At 47.0% G+C, this 26,558-nt stretch overlaps 1 protein-coding gene across 2 annotated transcripts in view; it reads left to right on the forward strand.

The window, feature by feature from the left end:
• Positions 1 to 26,558, forward strand: part of LZTS3 (leucine zipper tumor suppressor family member 3) — a 78,118-nt gene that overhangs the window by 901 nt on the left and 50,659 nt on the right. The window lies entirely within an intron of this gene.

Raw genomic sequence — 26,558 nt, forward strand, 5'->3', positions numbered from 1 at the left:
GGACATGCCGTTTACCTTCCCGCTGGAGCGGTACCTATTTATCTACTTGCACTGGCGTGCTTTCGAACTGCTAGGTTGGCAGGAGCAGGGACTGAACAATGGGAGCTCACCCCATCGTGGGGATTCGAACCGCTGACCTTCCGATTGGCAAGCCCTAGGCTCTGTGGTTTAACCCACAGAGCCACCCGCGTCCCTTGATTGACATCCTAGGCCCTTCTAAAATGTTTTTTTTGGGGGGGAGAAGAGTTATTGGGTTGTTGTTTTTATTTTGATTATATCTTTTGTGCTTTTATATTTTGATTTTGTTTAGTGAACTGCCCTGAGACCTCCAGGTATAGGGCGGTATATAAATTCAATAAATAATGATAACAACAACAACATTAACAACAATAATACAACAACAACCACTTTTCGAGTTAGTCCGCTCCACTGTCAACCAGCTCTTACAATCAGAAAGTTCTTCCCAATGTTTAGTCGGAATCTCCTTCCTTGTAACTTGAATTGGTTCAGGTCCTACTCTCCAGAACAGGAGAGCACAAGCAACAGCCCTTCAGATCATTGAAGCCATCCAATCGCCTCTAGGTCTTCTCTTCTCCAGGCTAAACAAACCCAACTCCTCAACCGTTCCTTGTAAAGCTTGGTTTCCCAGACCCTTGGTCATCTTGTTCACCTTTCTCTGTGCATGTTCCAGCATGTCGATATCCTTCTTAAACTGTGGTGCCCAGAAATGGACACAGGACTCCAGTAGGGCTGGGCCTACTGGCCTGGATCTCCAGTAGGGATCAATATATAATCCAAAACTGGTTTGAAGTCCATACAGTGGTACCTCGGGTTAAGTACTTTATTCGTTCTGGAGGTCTGTTCTTAACCTGAAACTGTTCTTAACCTGAAGCACCACTTTAGCTAATGGGGCCTGCCGCTGTGCCGCTGGAGCACGATTTCTGTTCACATCCTGAAGCAAAGTTCTTAACCTGAGGTACTACATTGGTACCTCGGGTTACATACACATCAGGTTACATACGCTTCAGGTTACAGACTCCACTAACCCAGAAATAGTGCTTCACGTTAAGAAATTTGCTTCAGAATGAGAACAGAAATCGCACAGTGGTGGCACAGCGGCAGCAGGAGGCCCCATTAGCTAAAGTGGTGCTTCAGGTTAAGAACAGTTTCAGGTTAAGAACGGACGTCCGGAACGAATTAAGTACTTAACCCAAGGTACCACTGTATTTCAAGGTTAGCAGAGTCTGTAACCTGAAGCGTATGTAACCTGAGGTACCACTGTATTGTGATGATCTGTTTTATAACTTTTGACCTGGCGATATACAGTCATACCTCAGGTTACAGACACTTCAGGTTGCGTTTTTTCGGGTTACGGACGCCACGAAACCCGGAAGTACCGGAACAGGTTATTACCGGGTTTTGGTAGTTGCACATACGCAGAAGCGCTAAATTGTGCTTTGCGCCTGTGCAGAAGCGCTGAATTGCAACCTGCACGTGCGAAGACGTGCCACTGTGGGTTGCGAACGAGCTTCCTGCACGGATCACGTTCGCAACCCGAGTGTCCACTGTATCGCGAATCATGATGTGTGTGTTTGTGCTGTGCAAAAATCGCAATGTGGGGGAACCTCTGAAGCCAGCCATCACCTCTGCGTAGCTCCATCCTTATTTCAGACATTGTGATATAAAACGATTAGGCAGAGGGCAGCGGAGACTGGTCCATTGGGGAAAGAGGGGCGCTGCCCAGCCAAAGTCAGCCTGCCCTTAGCCAGCCCCCATCCGCCTGCCTTCTTACATACAACCAGTCTTGGGGGGGGGGGGGTGTTGCCTGTTTGTTTCCTCTCCCTTAGCCAAGCGTAGAACTCAGTGGGGAGGTGTCTTGGATTGGTTGGAGGTAGAGCAATGGTGGGAGGAACCAGCTGGGGAACCCCCAAAGAAAGAAGGCTCAGAGCCTGGGATGGTGGTGGGACAATGAGTGGTCAGAGGGAGAAGAGGAGGTGCCAGAAGCTGAAGAGGTAACAGGGCTTAGTGAGCGGGGAGAGTCTGTGACAGAGAGCAGTCCAGAATCAGAGGCAGAAGCTGAAGCAGGAGAGAGGGGAGGCCGAGAGGCAGAGAAGAGTCAGGCTGGTGAAGAGACATGGGTGTCTCCCGCTCTTGCTGTGAACAGCTCCCCTCTCCCAGAACCAGAAGAGGCATGAAAGGGGGTGGAGGAGAGGTTGGCTGCACGCAGACACAGTCTCCGATTGCTCAGAAAGAGCCCTGGTGAGGAGGCGAGAGCTTTCAGTCTCCGCAACTGATTTTCATGGAGCGAGACCGCCAGGAATTAGCCATTCTGCTCCTTAGGCCTGACACTCAACCAAGTCTGTGGAGGTTGTGTTAATAAAGAGTTCACTCCATCTTTGAACAGTGTGATTACGGACAACGCTTGAGTCCATTGGCTGTGCCTGCCGTGTGCTCTAGCGCCACCTAGTGCCAGTCTCCCCGCCTTCCACCCTATGAGTCCCAAAGGGTACCAGCCTAGCGCTGGTAATGAGAAAGATCTCTCTCTCTCTCTCTCTCTCTCTCTCTCTCTCTCTCTCTCTCTCTGCCTGAAACTGCAAAGAACCGGCTGCCTTCTGATCAAGACAGTTCCTTGTTTGTTGGGCCAGTGATCTGACTTGCCATAAGGCTGCTGGCTTCCTGCCTCCAGCCCCCGCAAGCCCACCTGTCTTCTGCCGGCGTTTGCTGCCGCTGAGGTTGCAATTTTGGAAAACGAAGTTTTGTGCCGTTTGTTCTATTTAGGGACCAGGGCCACGACCGACTTCGCATGTCTCTCTCTCTTTCTGTGCCCTTCGGAGCCTCCCTCCCACTGCTGATTTGTACGTGCGAAAGACAAATGCAGTTTTTAAACCTGACTTTATCGAGTTCTTAAAACTGCAAGCTCTTGTTCCAGTGTGACCCATCTCTGAATTGCTACGCCTTTTGTGTCGCCTGCGAACAGATTCTTTATTTGGGGAAGTGAAATCTTAGCCCCGCACCTGCCGGGTTCCTCCCTCCCGTAGAGTTTGCACATGTTTAGGAATGGCTTTTCCACATTTGAACCTCTCCTCTCTCTATGGCACTGTCTTCTTTCATCGCAGTTTAGCAGCAACAGCTAATCTTCCTCACCGGATTCCTTTCTCGTGACTGTTGTCCTATGAGGAAGAACTTTATGACAATAAGAGCTGTTTGAGAGTGGAACGCTCTCCCTCCAGAGGTGATGGAGTCTCCTCCCTTGGAGGTTTTTAAGCAGAGGTCAGATGGCCATCTGCCATGGATGCTTGAGCTGAGATTCCTGCATTTCAGGGGGTTGGACTAGATGACCCTCAGGTCCCTTCCAATTTTACAATTCTACGGTTCTCTGTGGCCCTCAAACATATCCTAAAGCTTCTTCTATCATGACAAAAGTTCCTTCCTTCTTCCTTTGCTTCATTCCATAGTGTTCACAACACCATTGGAAAGGGCAATATCTTGTTTGATAAAAATATATATATATGATGTAATACAACCAGGGAAAGAATTTTTTTCCCCTGAAGCTGCCTGAACAAATTGGGAAGTTACTAATACTACTGCTGCTACTACAGAGGTACCTCGGGTTACATACGCTTCAGGTTACAGACTCCGCTATCCCAGAAATACTACCTCGGGTTAAGAACTTTGCTTCAGGATGAGAACATAAATCGTGCTCCGGCGGCACAGCAGCAGCAGGAGGTCCCATTAGCTAAAGTGGTGCTTCAGGTTAAGTACAGTTTCAGGTTAAGAACGGACCTCCAGAACGAATTAAGTACTTAACCCGAGGTACCACTGTACTACTGCTACTACTCCTCTCTCTCTTTCTCTCTCTCTCTTTATATAATTTTTATTAAAGTTTCTGTTTTGCAATTTAAAATACTCCTTTTACATCCTTAAAATATCAGTGACTTACCTTCTTCTCTTTCTATGGTTCATTTTACATATCATAAATCCCTGCATATTTTACAAAAACTATACCATTCAGTATTCCACTTTTGCATCCATCAAAACTTATTTGCACTGTTGAATTTATCTTAATGCTGCCAGCGTTCTCCCCTCCCTCTGTGTGTGTAGTACTCTAAAGCTGGAAAGGAATCGCTTTCAGTTGCTTCCCAGAACATAAGGTGTATTGGTCAGTTGTACTAAAAATAATAACTCTTTGTAGACATATTATTTATCTTTTTTATTTATATCCCACCTTTCCTCCAAGGTGGTGATGTACATACTTCTCCCTGTTTTATCCTCCTAAACAACAAGCCTGTGAGGGAGGCTAGGCTGAGAATGAGTGATTGTTTCAAGGTCACCTGGTGAACTTCATGGCTGAATGGGGATTTGAACCCTGCTCTGCCAGGTCCTGGTCCAGCACTCCAGCCACTACACCGCAGAGTAAGCTCATCAGGTCTAGAGAGGTTTACTTCTGAGCAGATGTGCATGTTGTTTGTTGTTGTTTAGTTGTGTCCAACTCTTTGTGACCCCCTGGACCAGAGCACGCCAGGCACTCCTGTCTTCCACTGCCTCCCGCAGTTTGGTCAAACTCATGCTGGTAGCTTCAAGAACACTGTCCAACCATCTCGTCCTCCGTCGTCCCCTTCTCCTTGCGCCCTCCATCTTTCCCAACATCAGGGTCTTTTCCAGGGAGTCTTCTGTTCTCCTGAGGTGGCCAAAGTCTTGGAGCCTCAGCTTCAGGATCTGTCCTTCCAGTGAGCACTCAGGGCTGATTTCCTTAAGAATGGAGAGGTTTGATCTTCTTGCAGTTCATGGGACTCTCAAGAGTCTCCTCCAGCACCATAATTCAAAAGCATCAATTCTTCAGCGATCAGCCTTATTTATGGTCCAACTTTCAGTTCCATACATCACTACTGGGAAAACCATGGCTTTAACTATACAGACCTTTGTTGGCAAGGTGATGTCTCTGCTTTTTAAGATGCTGTCTAGGTTTGTCATTGCTTTTCTCCCAAGAAGCAGGCGTCTTTTAATTTTGTGACTGCTGTCACTAATAGGATTGGGAATTCCAATCCGAGGTCACCATAGTGAAAATGGACACAGGCCAGTCTCTATTCCAGATTACGGAAGAGGGATAGATCCGATTCACTTCCGGTCTGACTGTGAACCTACTTAAATCACCATTTCTGAAACAGTGCAAGAACTGAAGGGCAGTTGTCCTTCAAAAACCAACTAGGTACTCAGGAGAGGAGTGCAGGGAAGTTTCCCTCTGGGACGAGTCTCCTGTACGTAAGACTCTCCTGCGGGCAGTAGGGCTGGGCAATATATTGCCCAAAACCGGTTTGAAATCCATATGATGGTATCAGTTTCATAATTTTTGACTTGGCCGTATATCACGAATCATAGTGTTTGTGTGCTGTGCAAAAATCGCAATGTGGGAAAAACCGTGAAGCCAGCCATTGGCTCCACATAAAGGTAAAGGGTAAAGGGACCCCTGACCATTAGGTCCAGTCGTGGCCGACTCTTATTGGCCGAGGGAGCCGGCGTACAGCTTCCGGGTCATGTGGCCAGCATGACTAAGCCGCTTCTGGCGAACTAGAGCAGCGCACGGAAACGCCGTTTACCTTCCCGCCGGAGCGGTACCTATTTATCTACTTGCACTTTGACATGCTTTCAAACTGCTAGGTTGGCAGGAGCAAGGACTGAGCAACAGGAGCTCACCCCGTCGTGGGGATTTGAACCGCCAACCTTCTGATTGGCAAGTCCTAGGCTCTGTGGTTTAACCCACAGCACCACCCGCGTACCTTTTGGCTCCACATAGCCCTATGCTTATTTCAGGCATTGTGGTATTTCAGTATACGACGATCTTTAGCTGGTGATATGTCACAATGTTGAAAACCAGATATCGCTCAGCCCTGGCGGGCAGGTGGTGCTTCCAAAAAGCATTTCTTCTGCCCGTCTGATCACTTTTCCGGGGCTTTCCAAAGGCTCCACCTGGAGCATGGGAACTGTCTGAATGCCCCTTGCAAGCATCAAAAGGCTTTCAGATAGCACTGGGAACTCCAGTAATCAGGATATCAGAGCTCAACATCACCTGATGTCAAGGTGACACCAGGTGATGATTGACAATCCTGCCCACATGCCAAATCTGGTCCTCCAGGTGGTCGAGTGTTAACAGTCTGGTCCACCAGCCCAAAGAGGTTCTGCACCCTTGCCTTAAGGCAATACATTCAATCTAGCCAGCGCTAATTAATACTGTGGAATTTGCATTTTTTAGATCAGTTGGAATTTGTGGGTGCTCTCCAAGGGCAGCCCCACATAGAGCGAATTGCAGTAGTCCAGCCTATAAGTTAGTAAAGCATAAATGTTCGCAGACAGGCCTGTCTGCTGCAGAAAAGGATGAAGCTGGCAAACCAGCCAAAGCTGGCGTGCTGCCTGAGCACCCAAAAGCAGCACCTGGTCGACAAGCACCCGCAAACCGAACCAAACTTGGGTTGCAACCCCAATCCAATGCAGAGCTTCACCCCTGTCTTGGCTGCTCTCTGTAACCTGCAGCAACCGCTGCTCCCCACACAGCCAGTTTAAAATAGTTTGTGAGCAAGACAGCGCATTATTTAGGACAATATGTACTTGCAAAAGAGACGGGTGAAAGATATTACTTTTGTGGCTGTGAATCATCGTGCCTTCAGTTACAACATTCAAGCAATGTGCGGCGGAAAACTGTGATGCTTATCGCTGGTCCCACGCCACTCCCACCCCGTCAGCTGAAACCTTTCTACTGAATCTGAACTCGTGACCCGAATTTCTTCTCTCCTTTCTGGCAGACATTTGTGGTTCTGGTTTGAGAAAACAAACGATGGTTTGGGTGGATCTGAGATGGTGCTTTGGGGCTTAACCTTAGTCCCCAGCTTGAGATATACAGTGGTACCTCGGGTTAAGTACTTAATTCGTTCCGGAGGTCTGTTCTTAACCTGAAACTGTTCTTAACCTGAAGCACTACTTTAGCTAATGGGGCCTCCCGCTGTCGCCTCGCTGCCAGAGCACAATTTCTGTTCTCATCCTGAAGCAAAGTTCTTAACCTGAGGTACTATTTCTGGGTTAGTGGGTCCCCATTAGTGGGTCCCTCGAGAGGTCTGGAGGGTGACAACATGAGAACGGGGCCTTTTCTGCAGTGGCTCCCCATCGTGGGATGCTCTCCCTAGGGAGGTTCACCTGGCGCCTTCATTATACACCTTTGGGATGCGGGTGGCGCTGTGGTCTAAACCACTCAGCCTCTTGTGCTTGCCGACTGGAAGGTTGGCGGTTCAAATCCCCATGATGGGGTTAGGGTTAGAGTATGTAACCCGAAGCGTATGTAACCCGAGGCGTATGTAACCCGAGGTACCACTGTACCGTATTTTTCCGTGTGTAAGACTAGGTTCTTTTTACCAAAAAATTAGGTTTAAAATTGGGGCTCCTCTTATACATGGGTAGTGCTGAGGGGTGTATTCTTAATTTGGAGTCCCCCAAAATAGGGGGCGTCTTATACATGGGGGCGTCTTATACACGGAAATATACGGTATTTGCAAGCTTCCATGCTCCCAGTTTGCGATTGGGAGGCAGGAGCTACCAATGGGCCAGAATCACTTGGTGGGTGTGTGATTTTTGTGTGTGTGTCTGTATGGGGAGGTGTGTTAATCCTCCCACGATTCAGCCCAGTGGTTCCTTGACAGTGAATTAAATTGGAGCGATTGGAGCAAGGAGCCGACGAGGTCCAGCGAAGAGTGTGTTCCTCCTCTCCCCTTTTTGCTTTGCTCGATTGGAATTGGCTAGCGGTGAATCTGCAGCACTTAAAAGGAGCTTTCCGAGTGGAATTTTAGCAGCAGATTAAAAGATTATTAAGAAGGCGGGCTGGGTTTGTTGCCATCCTTCCAGCCAAGGCTGTTTAAGAGAAGGATTTTTTTTGTTGTTGTCGCCGTCGTTCCCTTGCTCTAGCCGGGCTGACCTTAATGTTCGCTTGGAAGCGAACATGACAAGGAGGGTCCGAAATGGGAGGGGAAGACTTGCAGCCCAGTGTCTTGGAAAAGCTAATATTAGACTTTCTGGTGCCAACTTTGCAAGAAGGGGATGGGGTAGAGACTGTTGGCTGGCACAATCGCCTTTCCTACCAGGGCAACAACCTTTGCTTTTAATAGGGGCCCGTGACACGGCGACAGTAGGCCGCGTTGAATTTTCCAACTTTCTGCTTCCAAAAATGAGGGTTGCTAAAAAGTTGACTTGGGAATGCAAAAGATATTTTGGTTAAAGTAATGTGATTTAGGTCTGCTTGGTAAGTAAAATACAGTGGTACCTTGGTTCTCAAACTCCAAAAACCTGGACGTATGTGTTCTGGTTTTCAAACGTTTTTTGGAAGCTGAACAGCCGATGCAGTTGTCAGCTATTGTTTCCGGGGCACCTGCATCAATCAGAAGCTGCGCCTTGGTTTTCAAACATTTTGGAAGTCAAACAGACTTCCGGAACGGATTAAGTTTGGCGCTTTTGCTTTTGCTCTTTATTTTGCGGGGGGTTTTTTGGAGTTTTTTTCGGTTAATTTGTTTTTGTGACTGCGTGGATGATAATTTTTATCAGCTACAACGCTGTCTTGGTTATTTTATAGTACAGTACATTGATTATTGCTTTCATTGATTGGATCAATGGTCTTGTTTAGATAGCAAAATTGATGTTACATTGCTGTTTTAGGGTTGTTTTTAAAAGTCTGGAATGGATTAATCCGTTTTGCATTATTTTCTATGGGAAAGCGTGCCTTGGTTTTGGAATGCTTTGGTTTTGGAACGGATTAAGTTTGAGAACCAAGGTACCACTGTATGTATAAAATTGCATAGAAATCACTAAAAATCGTGGACAACAAGGATCATCTAGTCCAACCCTCTGTAATTCAGGAATCTTTTGCCCATCGTGGGACTCGAACCCACTACCATGAGATTAACAGTCTCCTGTTCTACCAACGAAGCTATTCCTGGCTTTTGAAGTACTTGCAGTTACATTATACATTATTTATGATTATAATTAATTATTATTAGTTAGCATTACCTGACATTTTCAGAAGGTAAAATTTACATTCCTTGGTTTTCCGAAAGCAGCTCTTTTTCATCGGATGTAGACTTACCAAGCTAAGTGTTGCCCTGTCACAAAAATAATAGCAGATTTGAATTCCTCACCCTCCCAAAACTTATTTTTAAGAGCTGAAGAAGTTTGCAAAAATTAAGTTTCACCCTCTAAAATGACACACTCTGCTGTGACGGGCAGAAAGTCAACTGATGTAGCTTCCCCGAGCATAGGGGTACACAGCGTTAGAAACTCAGATATATGAGCTAGGTGCCAACAGTGTTAGAAATTAGCCAGGCGCCAGGCGCGTTTTGCACCTAGCTTTCGACCACTTGCACCCGGACATCTTCACTTGGTTGCAAGCGATCGAAAGCCACCAGTTATATTTTATCCATCAGTTATATTTTATCTGCGCAATCGGAATGAATTTCAGGAACAAAAATGCTTTTTCTGTGCAACAGGAGCAGTCACCGTTAAGAAAAAGAGCCCAGAATAGGCCAATATATATGTGGGCTGTCCCTGGACCAAGCGACTTTTCATCTTTTAAGTTCTCAAAACTCTTAACCCAGCTCAAGGTTGTCTACTAAACTAGCTGAGAACCGACCGCCGTCAGTCTATTATTTGAAAAACAAGACTTCATTGGCAACGAGACATTACATTTTGGCGACTGTAGCCTTGTTTTAAGGAGCCATTTGGCACCCAGTGTTAGAAACTCAGATTAAATGGAGATGTACGTTCATCTTTCCAGCTCATCAGCGTCAGTCTTTTGGCTGTGTTTATATTTTGATTTTGTGTGAGCCGCTTTGAGCCCAGATTTGCTTCTGGGAAAAGCGGCAATAAATTCTGCTGGCAGCTGTCCGTCTCAGGAGACAACAGAGGAGTGTGTCTTTGGGGGTGAAGGCAAGCTGTTAGAAGGTTACAGCTCCTTCTGTGGCTGTAGAGACTGAGATGGGAGAGGGCCTTCTCGGTGGTGGCTCCTCCCAGACAACTTTGGAACTCCCTTCCTAGTGAGGTTAGACCGACTCCCTCTTTATTATTACCGTATTGGCCTGAATATAAGCCTCACCGTTTCCCCAAATTCCAACCTTGAAAAGTTAAAGTGCAGCTTTAATTCGCAACCTTACAAAAATTGGCTTTTACGATATCGCTGCTGAAACAGACATACGGTAAAATGGAATGGGTGTGAGTTCCTGCAGAATTTTAAGGGAAGGGCTTATATTTGGGTATCCCCCCCCCCAAATTTTAAAGGTGCAGCTTATATTTGGGTGTGCTTTATATTCAGGCCAATATGGTATTATTATTTATTGAATTTTTATGCCACCCTATACCTGGAGGTCTCAGGGCGGTTCACAGAACAAAATCAAAATATAAAGCCACAAAATATATTGTGGTTCTTCCGCCAGCGGGAAAAGACCTCTTTTGGCTATTGGGAACTGTTTTTTTAAAAATGGATTTTAATAGTGTTGTGCTGTTTTTATTTTCTGCATTTTACTAGATTTGTTTTTTAAATACTGTTTTAATTTTATTAGAGCTGAATTGCTTTTTAGCGATTATCCTTTGCATGCTTTTAGCTTTCTGAACTGCGTGGCTTGTGTAAGCCTCCTTGAGGCGGTCAGGTCTGGGGGAAAGGAGGTTATACAAATGAATAAAATACGAATAATATCAGAGGCAGCCCTTTCTCGCTGGCGAGTTTAGGGCTCTGGCCACCCAGATCTGGGCTGCATCAATAGGAGTATAGCATCTAGATCAAGGGAAGTAATAGTGCCACTGTATTCTGCTCTGGTCAGACCTCACCTGGAGTACTGTGTCCAGTTCTGGGCACCACAGTTCAAGAAGGACACTGACAAACTGGAACGTGTCCAGAGGAGGGCAACCAAAACGGTCAAAGGCCTAGAAACGATGCCTTATGAGGAACGGCTAAGGGAGCTGGGCATGTTTAGCCTGGAGAAGAGGAGGTTAAGGGGTGATATGATAGCCATGTTCAAATATATAAAAGGATGTCATATAGAGGAGGGAGAAAGGTTGTTTTCTGCTGCTCCAGAGAAGCGGACACGGAGCAATGGATCCAAACTACAAGAAAGAAGATTCCACCTAAACATTAGGAAGAACTTCCTGACAGTAAGAGCTGTCCGACAGTGGAATTTGCTGCCAAGGAGTGTGGTGGAGTCTCCTTCTTTGGAGGTCTTTAAGCAGAGGCTTGACAACCATATGTCAGGAGTGCTCTGATGGTGTTTCCTGCTTGGCGGGGGTTGGACTTGATGACCCTTGTGGTCTATTCCAACTCTATGATTCTAAGATCACCCGACTGCTTCCGGCTGGTGTTGGAATAGCCAAAACCCACATTGTTCAACTGTGTGAGAGACCTGGGAGAGAGAGCCTTTTAATTGCCACTTCCGACAATCCGGCGAGGCATTTAACAGCGATGCCTTTAATGCAACCTCCCCACCCTCGCAAAAAAACCCCCACACACCACAAGTTGACATTTTCCCCTCTGCAGAGTATGGATAATGAACGCATTGTACCTGTGTAGGAGAAACAGGGAGTGAGACTAATTGTGCTTGCCTAATCCCCTAAACTGGAATAGCTGTCATAGTTTTGGGAGCCAAAGGGAAGCTGCAGCCAGATGAATTGTATTTCGCTATAAAGCCTACACACACACACACACACACACACACATTTTATTAATTTTCCAAAAATAACAAAAAACAACAGCAATACCAAAGCAAAACAAAACAAATTGACTTCCCCTTAGACCCTTCCTTGATTCCATCATTTATCAACATACCGCATGTCCATAGTTAAATTTTAACTCATTTAATTCACCTATTATCCATTCACAACAAAACTACACATAGTTTTTAAAAGTCTGCTATTGTATTAACCTGTGCACATTGCTTCTGTATATACACAATAAACATCTTCCGTTCTTCCTTAAATTCGTTGTCATCGGTTCCTCTTAGTTTCATTGTCAATTTTGCCATTTCAGCATTTTCCGTTAATTTAACTTGCCAATCTTCTTAAGCTGGGAAACCACCTTCTTTCCAACGTTGTGCTAGTAATGTCTGTGTGGCTGTAGTGGCGTAAATAAATAAATTCTTTTGAGATTTTGGTAAGTCCACTCCTGTAATGCCTAATAGGAAAGCCCAAATCGTGTATAGTCAAAGCACATTGGGTTTGATGACAGGCGGGATTGCCAATGTCTTTTATTTTATTTTTTCTATTTTATTTTTTTGCCAAGCACATAATGTGCACAAGTACTCTGGCACAACATGCATCCGTATGAGCATTGCTACACCCTTTGTATAGGTTTAAGACCACAAAGCCAATATTACATCTCAGAATAACACAGGGAAAGAGGCAATAAAACCCATGTTGCAGTGTGACTGAGTGACTCACTTCCCTAAGGGTTGCCCTGCGAAATTCTCACAAACTGGAGCCTGTGGCCGTTTGCGTTTCCTTAAAGACTACAAAGCCGATGATGCAGTGCGGGTAGGTTACTATCTTTTGAAGGTAGAAAACAGAAGCCCAGGCCCCAGGGTGTGGTGTTTGTATTTGGGAAGGCAAGGCCTGCAAATGAAGCGAGAAATTGTTAATGTCTGCCGTATGTCACTGCAAACGGGACCAGCTGAAATCCACAGGGCTCGTGCGACTCTCCGTAGTGGTTTGGCAGCAGAGGGGGAAATCTCCTGCACAACTCTTATAAACTGGAGCTGTTTAGCTTTTCCAGCTCTTGAAGTGGTTTGGAGGCCTAGCAGGAATGAGCGTGTTAACAGGCAGTGCGTTTACAAAGCAGCAACAGCATGGAGGCATTACAGAAAGCAGATGAACTTTCCACGTCTGTGGGGAGACTGTGACTACACGCCATAGATTTAAAACCCATTTGACGGACGTGACTCTCCCAAAGAATCATGGGAACAGTGGTTTGTTAAGGATGTTGGGAATTGTAGCTCTGGGCAGGGTAAACTACAGTTTCCAGGATTCTTGGGAGGAGCTGTGCGCTTTTAATGTGCTTTAAATGCGTATGCAGTCATAGGCTGTGTGAGCCATCTCTGTGTGAGCTGTGCCATTTCAGCTTGGCTTCTGGGTTTTTTTTATAAAACAAATAAAATAAACTGCATGTAGAAATCTAGGGTGGTGGTGGATTTGAGCCCGACTTTCTCCCTGACATGCTAGCTTTCTACTTGCAGGGATTTATGTATTAATTATACACAGGAGCATTCCGCCATGTGAGTCCTGACAAACTGAACTGCTGTGACCTGGGCATAGGTTAACCCAGAGGGGGGAACTAGGGTCTTGACTTTCAGCCAGAGGTTTGCTGGTAATGGTGAGGTAGAAGAAAATTGAGTAAAACTCTGGATTTAAGAAATGCTTAATGAGACTGACTTGTTGCATCTTACACATGCGCTAGCTGAAGAGTTTGCATAGAAATGAGAACAGGGCCTTTTCTGCTGTGGCTCCCCTTTGGGGAATGCTCTCCCCGGGGAGGTTTGGCTGGTGCCTTCATAGTACACCTTTAGGTGCCAGGCGAAAACTTTCCTCTTCAACCAAGCCTTTGGCCGATTGGCATCCAAGGTTATTGCTTTGTTTTTGTTCTTGTTTTTATTATGCATTTTTGCAGGTTTTTTATCTTGCATTTCTATGATGTGAAGCATCCAGAGACCTACGGATGGAGGGCGGTATACAGATTTAATAAACAACATGCGAATGGAAATAACGTATATAAACGCATTATATATGGGGAAGCCGCTTTGCAAAAAAACAAATAAAAATATGTCCATATTAGGGGAAATGGTATGCAAACGTATATATTGGGAAAAGTCTGAACTAAAAAGTGGGTGAATTTTTATGATGACCTTTTTTTTAAAAAAAAGAGTACAGTGGACACTTGGGTTGCGAACGTGATCCGTGTGGGATGCACGTTCGCCACCCGCAGCGGCGCATTTGCACATGCGTGGGTTGCGATTCGGCGCTTCTGCGCGACCCCCAAACCCGGAAGGAACCCGTTCCGGTACTTCCGGGTTTCGGCGGGTCCGTAACCCGAAAAAACGCAACCTGAAGTGACTGTACCCCGAGGTATGACTGTAATTGCAAACTCATGTGGGAATACGAAGTACTGAAGCTTGGAAAACCGTGGAGAGACAAAAATAGCCAGGTGTGCTCATCTGCACCTGGAGAGGCAAATTTGGCCTCCACACCTGAAGGTCAACCCCCCCCCCATCCTCCTTTCTGCAGTACAGGAAAAAAGCATTTGCGTTCTCCTGTCGAAATGACTTTCCTTCTATCCACTCCCTCTTTGCAGTGCTGCTTAATGCGATCCCATTTGGGACTTGCGAGATTTGTGGCCGGAGAGCCTTTTCCTTTCCTCTCCTTCCTCTCCTCTCCCCTTCGTTCTCCCTCCTGCCCGGCTGGCCACCCCCCTGTTTCAGCCGCCTGAGGACCTCGCTCGGAAGCCCTTGCCGGCTGGCTGGCAAAGGCTGGATCGGAGGAGACGTTTGCACGGGCAGATGAGGTTAAGGAGAGCTGACGTTTGGCCGGGAGCCTCCGAACGTTGTCTCTGAAGTGGCGGAGAGAGGCTCTCGCCCGACCTTCTCCTGGGAAGACAGACCCGCACGGCTGTTCCGAAGAGGCAACCCATTCAGTCGCAACCAGGGCTGATTGTGGAGTGGAGGGAAACGAGCAAAATAGAGACGTCGGGCAGGCTGCCAGCTTGGCTGCCAACAGCAAAGGGAGTTTCGCGGCTTGTGATTAGATTTCAATTACACTCGGTTTAGGATGCGGAAGGGGGGGTCTTCGCCGTCCTCCGTTGCAGCTCTGTGGACGTGGGAAGGGGTTGCGTGCGGCCAGCCTTGGCTATCGGGAGAGGAAAGCAAAGCCTTGGGGTGCCCACGAGTTGTCACTGTTAGCAAGAGAGGGTTCGAGCCCCTCTTTCTGAGCCCTTCGGCAGGGGGTCGGCCTACCTCAGAAGGTGGCAAGGGTCTCCTAGGTTTAAATAATACAATAATACAAAATAATTTATTATTTGTACCCCGCCCATCTGGCTGATTAGAGCGTGTCCAGACGAGGTGCGGGCCCCCCTGGGGGATATCATCAATCTGTCCCTTGGCACCGGGACATTCCCAGGGGAACTGAAGGAGGCGGTGGTGCGCCCGCTCTTAAAGAAAACATCATTAGATCCCTTAGATCTATCCAATTACCGCCCGGTCTCGAATCTTCCATTCCTGGGTAAGGTGATTGAGAGAGCGGTTGCTGAACAGCTTGGTAGGTTTCTGGATGAAACATCTGCTCTGGATCCATTCCAGTCCGGCTTCCGCGCTGGTCATGGGACCGAGACGGCTCTGGTCGCCCTAACAGATGATCTCCGCAGGCAGCTGGATCGAGGTGGGTCGGGGCTGCTGATTCTTCTAGATCTGTCAGCAGCCTTTGACATGGTCGAACATGAACTCCTGGACCACCGCCTTGCCGACGTGGGGATCCAGGGCACAGTCCTTCAATGGCTGCGCTCGTTTCTCTCTGGTCGGGGACAGAGGGTGGCGCTTGGGGGGGAATTGTCATCGCGCCACTCCTTGGTGTGTGGAGTGCCTCAGGGTGCGATTCTCTCCCCGATGCTTTTTAACATCTTTATGCGCCCCCTCGCCCAGCTTGTCCAGAGTTTTGGGCTGGGTTGCCATCAGTATGCTGATGACACCCAACTCTATCTGTTGATGGATGGCCATCCTGACTCGGCCCCAGACACACTGACCAGATGTCTGGAAGCTGTGGCTGGATGGTTACGTGGGAGCCGGTTGAAGTTAAATCCTGCGAAGACAGAGGTCCTCTGGCTGGGGCGGGACGATATGGGATCGAGGGGGCAACTCCCATCTCTTGTGGGGGTGCAATTGGTGCCAGCACCGTCCGTTAAGAGTCTGGGTGTAATCTTCGATACCTCCCTCTCTATGGAGGCGCAGATTACAGCTATAACAAAGGCGGCATTTTTTCATCTCCGCCAAGCTAAGCAGTTGGCCCCTTATCTCTCTCGCCCTGACCTAGCCACTGTGATCCATGCGACGGTCACCTCCAGACTGGATTATTGTAACTCGCTCTACGTGGGGCTGCCCTTGAGACTGACCCAGAAACTCCAGCGGGTACAGAATGCCGCAGCGAGACTCCTTACGGGGTCCTCGCTGCGAGATCACATTCACCCGGTGCTATACCACCTGCACTGGCTCCCGGTGGAGTATAGGATCAAGTTTAAGGTGCTGGTTTTAACCTTTAAAGCCCTATACGGCCTAGGACCCTCGTACCTACGGGACCGCCTCTCCTGGTATGCCCCACAGAGAAACCTACGGTCTGTAAATAAAAACATCCTCAAGGTCCCAGGCCTCAGAGAGGTTAGGCTGGCCTCAACTAGAGCCAGGGCCTTCTCGGCTGCAGCTCCAATCTGGTGGAATGCTCTGTCACAAGAGACTAGGGCCCTGCGGGACCTGACATCTTTCCGCAGGGCCTGCAAGACAGAGTTGTTCCACCAGGCCTTTGGTCAGGGCGCAGCCTGACTCCCTCCTCTGGCAACCTGCACAGTATTTTGGTTGCCATCAATTTGATTTTAATTAATTTTTATAATGAAATATTTTAGAATGTGTGATTATTCAACTATTTGGTTATTTGATTGTTGTTAGCCGCCCTGAGCCCAGCTTCGGCTGGGGAGGGCGGGATATAAATAAAATTTTTTTTTATTATTATTATTATTATTATTATTATTATTATTATTATTATTATATCTTATTGGAGGGCGTTCCACAGGGCGGTGCCACCACCGAGAAGGCCCTCTGCCTGGTTCCCTGCAACCTCACTTCTCGCAGCAAGGGAACCACCAGAAGGCCCCCGGAGCTGGACCTCAGGGTCTGGGCTGAACGATGGGGGTGGAGACGCTCCTTCAGGTATACTGGGCTGAGGCCGTTTACTCCTTAGTCTTTTCTTCTCCTTCAGATATCCTGCAAGACAGTGAAGGCAGAGGACCAGAGTTTTGCTTCTTCTAGCTGGGCTACCTTCCCAGGTGGACGAGCCCCACCTGCCCCTCACTTCCCTCTATGGCACGTTCAGAAACTGCCTTCTTGACCGTTGGACCCACTATTTCTCTCGTCCAATTGACCGGAGCCTGTCTTCACACGCAGAGGAAGCCCCTAACCGAAGGTTTGAGACCCATCGGCTACCCTCACCTAGTTCAGCTGGCCGGCCGAAACCGTTTTTGGGAGAGTGGCCCCTGTTGCATGCCAACAGCTTATAGGGGCCACAGGTGAGAGCAGAGTGCTGGGTGGGGACCAAAGGTGGACAAACTACCTATGATCGGACAGAACTTCCACTCACCCAAAGCATAAATTGTGGGCTTACTGTATTACTATACATCTTCCCTCAAAAAACACTTGATTCCAGACATCCTCTGCTCTGTCCATTTATAGTGGTAAAAGGTAAAGGTACCCCTGCCTGTATGGGCCAGTCTTGACAGACTCTAGGGTTGTGCGCTCATCTCACTTAAGAGGCCGGGGGCCAGCGATGTCCGGAGACACTTCCGGGTCACGTGGCCAGCGTGACGAAGCTGCTCTGGCGAGCCAGCACCAACGCAGCACACGGAACGCCGTTTACCTTCCCGCTATAAAGCGCTACCTATTTATCTACTTGCACTTAGGGGTGCTTTCAAACTGCTAGGTGGGCAGGAGCTGGGACCGAAAGACAGGAGCTCACCCCGCCGCGGGGATTCGAACCACCGACCATGCGATCGGCAAGTTCTAGGCGCTCAGGTTTTACCCACAGCGCTACCCGCGTCCCTCATTTATAGTGGTACCTTGGGTTAAGTACTTAATTCGTTCCAGAGGTCCGTTGTTGACCTGAAACTGTACTTAACCTGAAGCACCACTTTAGCTAATGGGGCCTCCTGCTGCTGCCGTGCCGCCGGAGCACGATTTATGTTCTCATCCTGAAGCAAAGTTCTTAACCTGACTTAATATTTCTGAGTCTGTAACCTGAAGCGTATGTAACCCGAGGTACCACTGTATATTTTTTCACTGCTTAGGAAACAGCGCCTTGTCTGAAGCCACCTTGCGAGAGGCAGGATTCGCATGTGGACCCCGATCCGTCCCTGAGCCGAGAGCTTACTCTAGCTCGAGATTTAGACTTTCTCGGGGAGTTTTTTAGTTCTGAGCGGCTCCATCAGGGCTGCCCCGTCTGTTGACAGAGACACTTCATTTGAGTTGATCTTGTTTGCTCATTAGCTGATGGTAGCAATTTGGAACGAATTACCCTGCGATGACAGAAAGTTCAAGCAAATCTCGGGTGGCCGGTGACTCATGTGACTGAATGGAGGAAGGGGGAATACTGGCAGCCTCTCTCTCCCCCCTCTGGGTTCCTGCTAACGACAAAAGGCTTAGGGAAATCCTCTGCAGGCCCTCATAATATCAGGGGAGCGTTTGAAAGCAAAGGTGGCAGCAGTTTTATGGTCTGGAGCCCCTTTCTGAAGCCACGCAGTTCTGGATCTGGCTGCCTGCAAACCACATTTATGCCCCTTTGGGTTCCGCGATGGAATAAAGACGACATTTAAACATGTGCAGCTTGCATGCAAGTCTGCAAGAAGCTGATTTCGGCTTGCAAAGTGAGATTTCCTCTCCTTCCCCCCGCAACCTCATGCTCCCCCAAAATCTGCCCCAGAGGTTTTCCCCAATCCCCTGGAGCAAATTTTGAGAGTGTGCTTAGGACTGAAGGTGAGAGGAGAAGAAGTTTCGTCTGTCGTAAGAAACAGAAGTGCAGTGCTGAAGGTTGCCCTGAAAAAGAAGGAAAACAATCGTTCGTTATTCTAAATTTCTTCCAGTGGTACCTCGGTTTTCGGATGTCTCCGTTGCTGAATGTTTCGGTTTTTGGATGCCGAAAACCCGGAAAGAAATGCTTCCGCTTCTGTTTTCGAACGCGCCTCGGAACGGCTTCCGATGCGTGTATCTGTTGTTTTTCAAAATTTTCTCTATTGAATTGGCAGACCACCCTTTGCGCCTTGGTTTTCAAATGTTTTGGAAGTTGAACGGTCTTCCGGAACGGATTGTGTTCGAAAACCAAGGTTCCACTGTACCAGGAAAGCTAGGTTGGAGTGAAGGGTACTTACTGAGCATATATTTAGTGTTATGTACTGAGTTGAATAGGATCCAAAATGCAGCAGTCTGATTGGTCCTAGAACAATAGGATTCTGAATGCAGCAGTCTGATTGGTCCCAGAACAATAGGATCCAGAATGCAGCAGTCTGATTGATCTGCAGGAGCCACCCAATCCAACTCCAGGTGGAAATGAATCCACAACCTGATTGGCCACAGGAGAATCCTGGAATTAGCCAATCACGTGGGGCCCATTGTGTAAATAATGTATATAAAGCAGACATTTTGGGGTAACTTCCATTCCTCACCACTATGAGCTGAATAAAGAGCACGAAATCCACACTCGACTCCGAGTATATTTCATTTAGTTTGTAAAATCGTACAAGTCACACCTCTCTAAGCGCCAGGGGTCTTCGAAGGGACTTGGCAGCGTTTAAAACAAACAAACGGAAGCCCAAGAAAGGTTCAGTTTCTTTTGATCCTGGGTTTCTATTGGCGGAATGCATTTTTACTTTTATTTGTGATTTTATGGGTTGGGTTTTTTTACGTTGTAAACTGCTTCTCAACATCTATCTATATCTTTAAGCCTGAAAAAAATTAAATAAATGAGAAAGTTCACCCTCTCCAGATCTAGGTAAATGTAGAAACATGAGAAAACGAGAGTAACAGAAGTGGACAGGGTCTTGCTTGCTGGTATCATGTTGGGATAAAAAAGGATGTAGTATTATTATTGCAAAAGCAGCTTTTCCTCCCTCTCCTCCCCCCGCCAATTGAAAACCGAAATGGGAGCTTCTCCAGTGATCTCTTGCAGAGCATTTAAGGGCAGCGTTTTTTAGGATTTGTTTGTTTGGGGATGATGGGCTGCTGAGCCTCTGAAGCTTTCTGTGTGAGAATTGAAGCCGGGTTTAAGCTGGAAATAGCTGCCACTAATGCTTTGCCAAAATCATTTCCTTTTTTGCAATTGTTTGGTGGGTCCTCTTCCCCTCCCCTCTCCTGTTTCCCAACACCCTTTAATTTTTCCACTGGTGAACATTCAAAATGGCAAAAAAATCTTCTGTTTGGAACTGTTCTCCTTTTCGTTTTGTTTTTTAATTTGAATTTCATTTTTGTTACGGAAATTACAGGGGGGGCGCACATCTTTAAAGTTAAATATTGCAAATATTATGCCTGAATATATCCTTCCAACTTGACAGCTCAGGGAAGTCACCTAACTTTAAAAAATAATATAAAATCATCTCCTTTCCCAGTTCCCCCCATTCCAAAGCTATTTTCCCCTGGCAAAAGGACTCCAGGAAGTTCTCAGAGAAGCCAAATCTCATCACCTGACTCGCCTCAGGCTCCAGACATGCAAAGGAACTTCTATTGTACTTTTGGGTGGTGGGTACTTAAGACATACCGTATTTTTCGCTCTATAACATGCACCAGACCATATCACACACATAGTTTTTAGAGGAGGAAAACAAGAAAAAATAAATTCTAAACGAAATAGTGGATAAATGATTTTTGTGGTTCATGCTGTGGCCACAGACATGTGATCTGACAGTGAGTTTGGAGTAGCACAATGCAAAAATCCTGAGGATCCATGTGGATCCATGCTTTGTAACCACGGAGGAGGGAAGGAAGGGGAACCATGGATCCTCTGCTCACGACTGCAGCAGACCCCCCCCCCCCGCCACCCGCAGGCATTCGCTCCATAACACGCACAGACATTTCTCCTTACTTTCTAGGAGGAAAAAAGTGAGTGTTATCGTGCAAAAAATACGGTATTTGTCTATGCTCATCTTATACCTGAGTCTTGCTCTCCCATGTCTGCTTATGCTAATCTTGTACCAAGGACTTGTCTGGACATGTTTGCCAAGGTTAACCCCTCCCCTTCGAACTGTATTCTGGGATGTGGTGGGAAAGTTTTAAAAGTCTTTGTCACCCCATCCTCGGGGTTCAAAATTTGCTCTTGGAACCTATTGCGCAATAAACTTTGGTCTACAGCTATTTGCATCGGTTGGCTGGACTCCTTCCTTTATTCCGCAGGGACCCGTGGGCTCTGCCCGACCAGCTGGGTGACTGAGCAGCCTCGCACCTAGATTTTTTCCCTAACAATTTTTCATATTACACATATTTGCATATTACACAATCTTTATATCAATCCGCATTTTCTTCAGCTTCCCTCTGCTCCTATCTGCAGTTACTTATTTTATATCTTTTTATTACTGCACATACAATTTAAATCTATTTTTAAACTTTTCGTTACATTCTCTTTTAGTTATGTTACTGTGCCGGTTTATTTCAACCCTACTAATGTTTTAAGTTGTCTACAATATGTCTTCAAATAATAAATTTTCTCCACTCAATCATAAAGAGTCTTTCATCTTGATTTCTTTTTCATCCGATAAGTTTCGCCATTTCTGCATATTCCATCAATTTAAATCTTCTTTTGTTGGAACTGTTTCTTCTTTCCAGCTTTCGGCATTTATCATACGAGCTGCTGTGGTAGTAAACATAAGTCAATTTTTATCTTCCTTGGGTTCCTCTCCACCAATTATTCCTAAAAGAAAGGTTTCTGGTTTTTAAACATAAGTTATCTTCAGCATTTTTCCCAATTCATTATATATCATTTCCCAGAAAGCTTTTACCATCTTGCATTACCACATGTGGAGAAAAGTACCTTCTTTCTCTTTACATTTCCGACAGGTATCAGATTTCGACTTATACATTTTTGCTAATTTACTAGGAGCCAAATACCATCTACATGACATTTTCATATAGCTTACTTTTATCGCATAGCATGCTGTGAATTTAAAATCTCTCCCATACAGCTAAATCAATATTATGTCCTATATCCATCGCCTCCTGTTCTACTTGTTTTAGACTTGGACCGGTTCTGTCTGTCTGTATGTGAAAAGGCTGTGACTGATTCCCATGAGCTACTAGACTGAGTGGGAATTTGAACCCTGAACTCACAGGTCCTAGTCTGACACTCTAACCACTACACCACCCTGCCTTCCTCGAGTACTTCTACTATGGGGCAGCTCTAAAAATTCAGTAGGTAGATAAATATGGGAAAAGCAAAATGTCAGAGAAGGATCGGAAATATTTTCCTTGAAGCTTGAATTCATTTTATTCTGGATTTGTTTGATTTGATGTTTTAATGTGCTGCAAACCGCTTTGAGATCTTTTTTCTTTAAAATATAAAGCGGTATAGAAATGAAAAGTAATTATAATTACAATAAATTCCATGGCAAAAATAATGGCGGCCAGACATTTTATATAGGCATTTTATATAGCGCGTTCCGGCTTCACCTCCTACACGCTTCTGAAATGGCAGCTAGCTGGAGGTTTAAAAGTCTCTTGCAAAGTGGTTCTGGAGCGCTGGGAATATGATCTCAGTGTCTACCAGACAGCTCCAGCGAAAAATTATTTACACAGCGGCTCGGGGAGTTGTGGGCTCCTCGGGAGGCAGCTTAGAATGTCAGCTGCCTCCTCCTTTTCTATTTCTGTATTTATTTTTTTGCCAAGGTGCTCAGTGCATCCTCAGAAAAGGATGCTAGGGGGGCAGGGGCAGGAGGGATAAAACTTGATTCCATAGAAAAGGAAGCAAGCAATTTCAGTTTCAAGAAAATGGGGTTGCTTTGCCAAACCACTCTGCTACCCGTCTCATCCTGCTGCCTCCATTGGGGGGGGCCTCCCTCCATTGCATCCATAGCAGTGACCCGAGGGAGGAGCGCAGAGAGGTGAAAAGTCGTGGTGCATCTGCAGAAGCACAACCGGTCGCCTTCGTCTGCCCCAGCTGCAACAAAACATGTCTCTCCTGTATCGTTTTCTACAACCACAGCAGGCGCTGCGAGTTCCAACTGTTTGGCTTCACCCCTAAAGGCACACTCCTCTGTTGTCTCCCGAGACAGAACGATGCCAACCAAGCAGCGGCCGAGGAAGCAGCTCAGGTGCCTGGGGTGGCGCGCCCAGGGGCGGGGCAAGCTGCCCATAGGGGTGGGGCGTACTGCAAGTCCTCCGGAGCATAGCTGTCAACCCTCCTTTATTTGGCGGGAAACTCCCTTATCCCAGCGCCGTGTCCCACTGCTGTCCCTTATTGGTGATATCCCTTAAATTTCCTAGGTTTCAAAGGAAGCAGCTCCTCTCCCTCCCTCCCAGGCAGGAGGGAGGCTCCAACTGTGTTGCTTGGCTGCGTTGCTCACCCAATAAGGAGTCTAAGAACGACTGGGGGGTGGAGCTTGCATGCCTTGTGCCGATCAAATCGGCCGCGTTACCTGGGGACTCGCCTTTGCTCCGCGCTTCCCAGCGGAGAGGTGACGGCGGTTTTCCTTGCTGCATCCCCTTTTTCCGGGTTGCTGCGCTGTGGGAACCACCGCTTGAGGCTTCGTTTGGCTGCTGGCTGGGCTTTCTGCCTTTGGCTCAGAGAGGCTCAGAAGATGAACATACCTGTGCTTGGAAAATCCCTTCTTTTGGCTGCTGATCCCTTATTTTCGAGGCTGCTGGTCCCTTATTTTCAAATCTGTAAATTGACAGCTATGCTCCGGAGTCTGCCTGCCTCCTCCCATTCAGCCGCCCTACAGCTGGGGGAAGGCAGCGGGCCGACCGTTTGGGGAGCGCAGAGCCTGCACGCGCCCCAGCCACTGCGTCTCTCCCAGGAGAGAAATGTGGCTTGGGCGTGCTGCAGGCCCTGCGGTGAGTGCCGCCCGCCATTTTGTCACCCCCCTCAGTGGTGACACCCAGGGCGGCCTGCACTCAATGTACTCCTCCCTTCCTCTGCCCCTGCAAACATCCTTGCCCTGAGACAGAGTACTGCTCCTCCTGGCTCAGTATATTGTCTACCCCAGCGGTTCTCCATCCTTTTTTGGGCCACTGCCTCCTTGATTCCACAAATTCGCTCCCGGTGGTGCTCCCTACCCTACAAAAAGCAATATTCAGAATAGCAGGTAGCATGTCCCGCTAAGGGAGATAGCAATGCGGGGAAATCCAAAATGGTCACATTGGCTCAAAATCCAGTTGAAACTTTTCAGTTTAATTAAATCAAGAGAATGGGGCTGATAACGCCAAGGTCATGGGTTCGATCCCCGTATGGATGCATGTTCCTGCATTGCAGGAAGCTGGACTAGATGATTGATGGGACTCTTCGATTCTAACATTGTGTTGTTGTTGTTTAGTCGTTTAGTCATGTCCAGCTCTTTATGACCCCCTGGACCAGAGCACGCCAGGCACTCCTGTCTTCCACAGCCTCCCGCAGTTTGGTCAAACTCATGCTGCTACCTTCCAACCATCTCGTCCTCTGTCGTCCCCTTCTCCTTGTGCCCTCAATCTTTCCCTGCATCAGGGTCTTTTCCAGGGAGTCTTCTCTTCTCATGAGGTGGCCAAAGTATTGGAGCCTCAGCTTCACGATCTGTCCTTCCAGTGAGCACTCAGGGCTGATTTCCTTCAGAATGGATAGGTTTGATCTTCTTGCAATCCATGGGACTCTCAAAAGTCTCCTCCAGCACCATAATTCAAAAGCATCCATTCTTTGGTGATCAGCCTTCTTTATGGTTCAGCTCTCACTTCCGTACATCACTACTGGGAAAACCATAGCTTTAACTATATGGACCTTTGTTGGCAAGGTGATGTCTCTGCTGTGCCACACTCTGCCAGTTCCCTCCTCCGTCTCTGGTGGAGGAAGATGGGGATGAATCGGTTGGCTCCAGGACCTGTCATTTTCTCTGACTCCTCCTATCATTGGCTCTGGTGCCACCGCTTCTTGACCACCCCGCCTTCCATCCTGTCTGTCCAAATGGGTGTCCCGCCTTCCTTTTGGACTGGCCAGTCACGGGTGGGGTCATGTTTTCCCTGGGCCAATAGCGATCCTCCTTCAACTTCCCGCATGGCGGTCCTCATTCCTGCTCTTCGGATGATGCTACTACCAAGAATTGAGAGAGAAAGCAGGAGGTCCATGTCACACACACAAAATGGTACCAGGTTGGAAAAAAATGTGCTTCTGATCCTACAACCCAGGAAATTTTGCTTTGTGTTCCTCCTTCCTCGTTTCCCATATAGCACTTCTCTGGCCTGACCATTTCAGCGCAGTGAATATTATAGGATGGCAAATCTTGCAAGCACAGAAGTGGTTATCCTGGAAATTTTTCCCACAAAATTAAAAAAACACCACTATTTTTTGCCTCTGATGATTATTTTTTTAAAGACATAATGAGGACTGTATCATACACTTCAGAGAGAATCTTATAACTTTTTTGTTGTTGTTCTTCCCGATTGTTCCTCTGGAGATACCAGCTGTAGAATAGTCAAGTGTGTGTTCTGAGAGTTATGTAACCTGTTGCCGAGATGAAAAACTGAAAACAAAAACCCATCTTGCCCGTATTACTTCACCTTCTTTGTCGACACGAAATCTTGCTTCTGGTGCCTTTCTTTTTATGAAGATTCTCCATTCGCAGAGTGGCTTCTTTTGAAGTCACGGATGATCTCGCCCAGGAATAGTGACTAAGAGCGGCTGGATTTTGGCCGTTAGGAAAGAGGTCGTGGTATACCATGGAGAACCCGGGGGTGGACCTTTCCAAATCGGACAAAGGATATATATTCAGAGGTGACGCTGCAATCAATTTGGGATCCAGCACAATGCCCGGTTACATTTCCTTAAACCCAAAAGATCTGCTGCCAGTCTCTGTAGGCCAGGGATTGCCAACCCAATGCCCTTGGGCTCCTGTAAGCCGTTCAGCACCTCCTGTGATGCTCATGACAGATCTCAGCAAATAATCCCTGAGCAATGCGCAAGAGACTCTTCACTCTTCCTGCTCAGTTCTGTTTCCGCTGGCGCAGCCTCTCCTATATTGAACATGGTCCCTTGAGCATGCTCAACTTCTGCTGGGTGCCAGGACTGCCTACCCAGTCTGCCATCCCTTCTGAGCAGGGCAGAGGTGCAAAGAGCCTCTCTTTTTGCGTGTCAGGAGCCAGAGTCAGGGGCAAGTCAGCAATAAAACACTCAGTGCCAGTGAAGTTAACTCTTTTTTTAAATTTTTTAATATGTATGTATTTATTTATTTTTAATATTGCAATACATACAGTGGTACCTCGGTTAAGTACTTAATTCATTCCAGAGGTCCGTTCTTAACCTGAAACTGTTCTTAACCTGAAGCACCACTTTAGCTAATGGGGCCTCCTCCTGCTGCTGCGCCGCTGGAGCACAATTTCTGTTCTTATCCTGAAGCAAAGTTCTTAACCTGAAGCACTATTTCTGGGTTAGCTGAGTCTGTAACCTGAAGCGTATGTAACCTGAAGCATATGTAACCCGAGGTACCACTGTATATGAAATCTTTACATAATGATACATATACATTATATTCTTAAATTCACATTTTCACATTTCATTATGTACCAACATTTATCCATTTCTTATTTCTT

Source organism: Podarcis muralis, chromosome 9 (genome assembly GCF_964188315.1).
Source record: "Podarcis muralis chromosome 9, rPodMur119.hap1.1, whole genome shotgun sequence".
NCBI classification, from domain to species: domain Eukaryota; kingdom Metazoa; phylum Chordata; class Lepidosauria; order Squamata; family Lacertidae; genus Podarcis; species Podarcis muralis.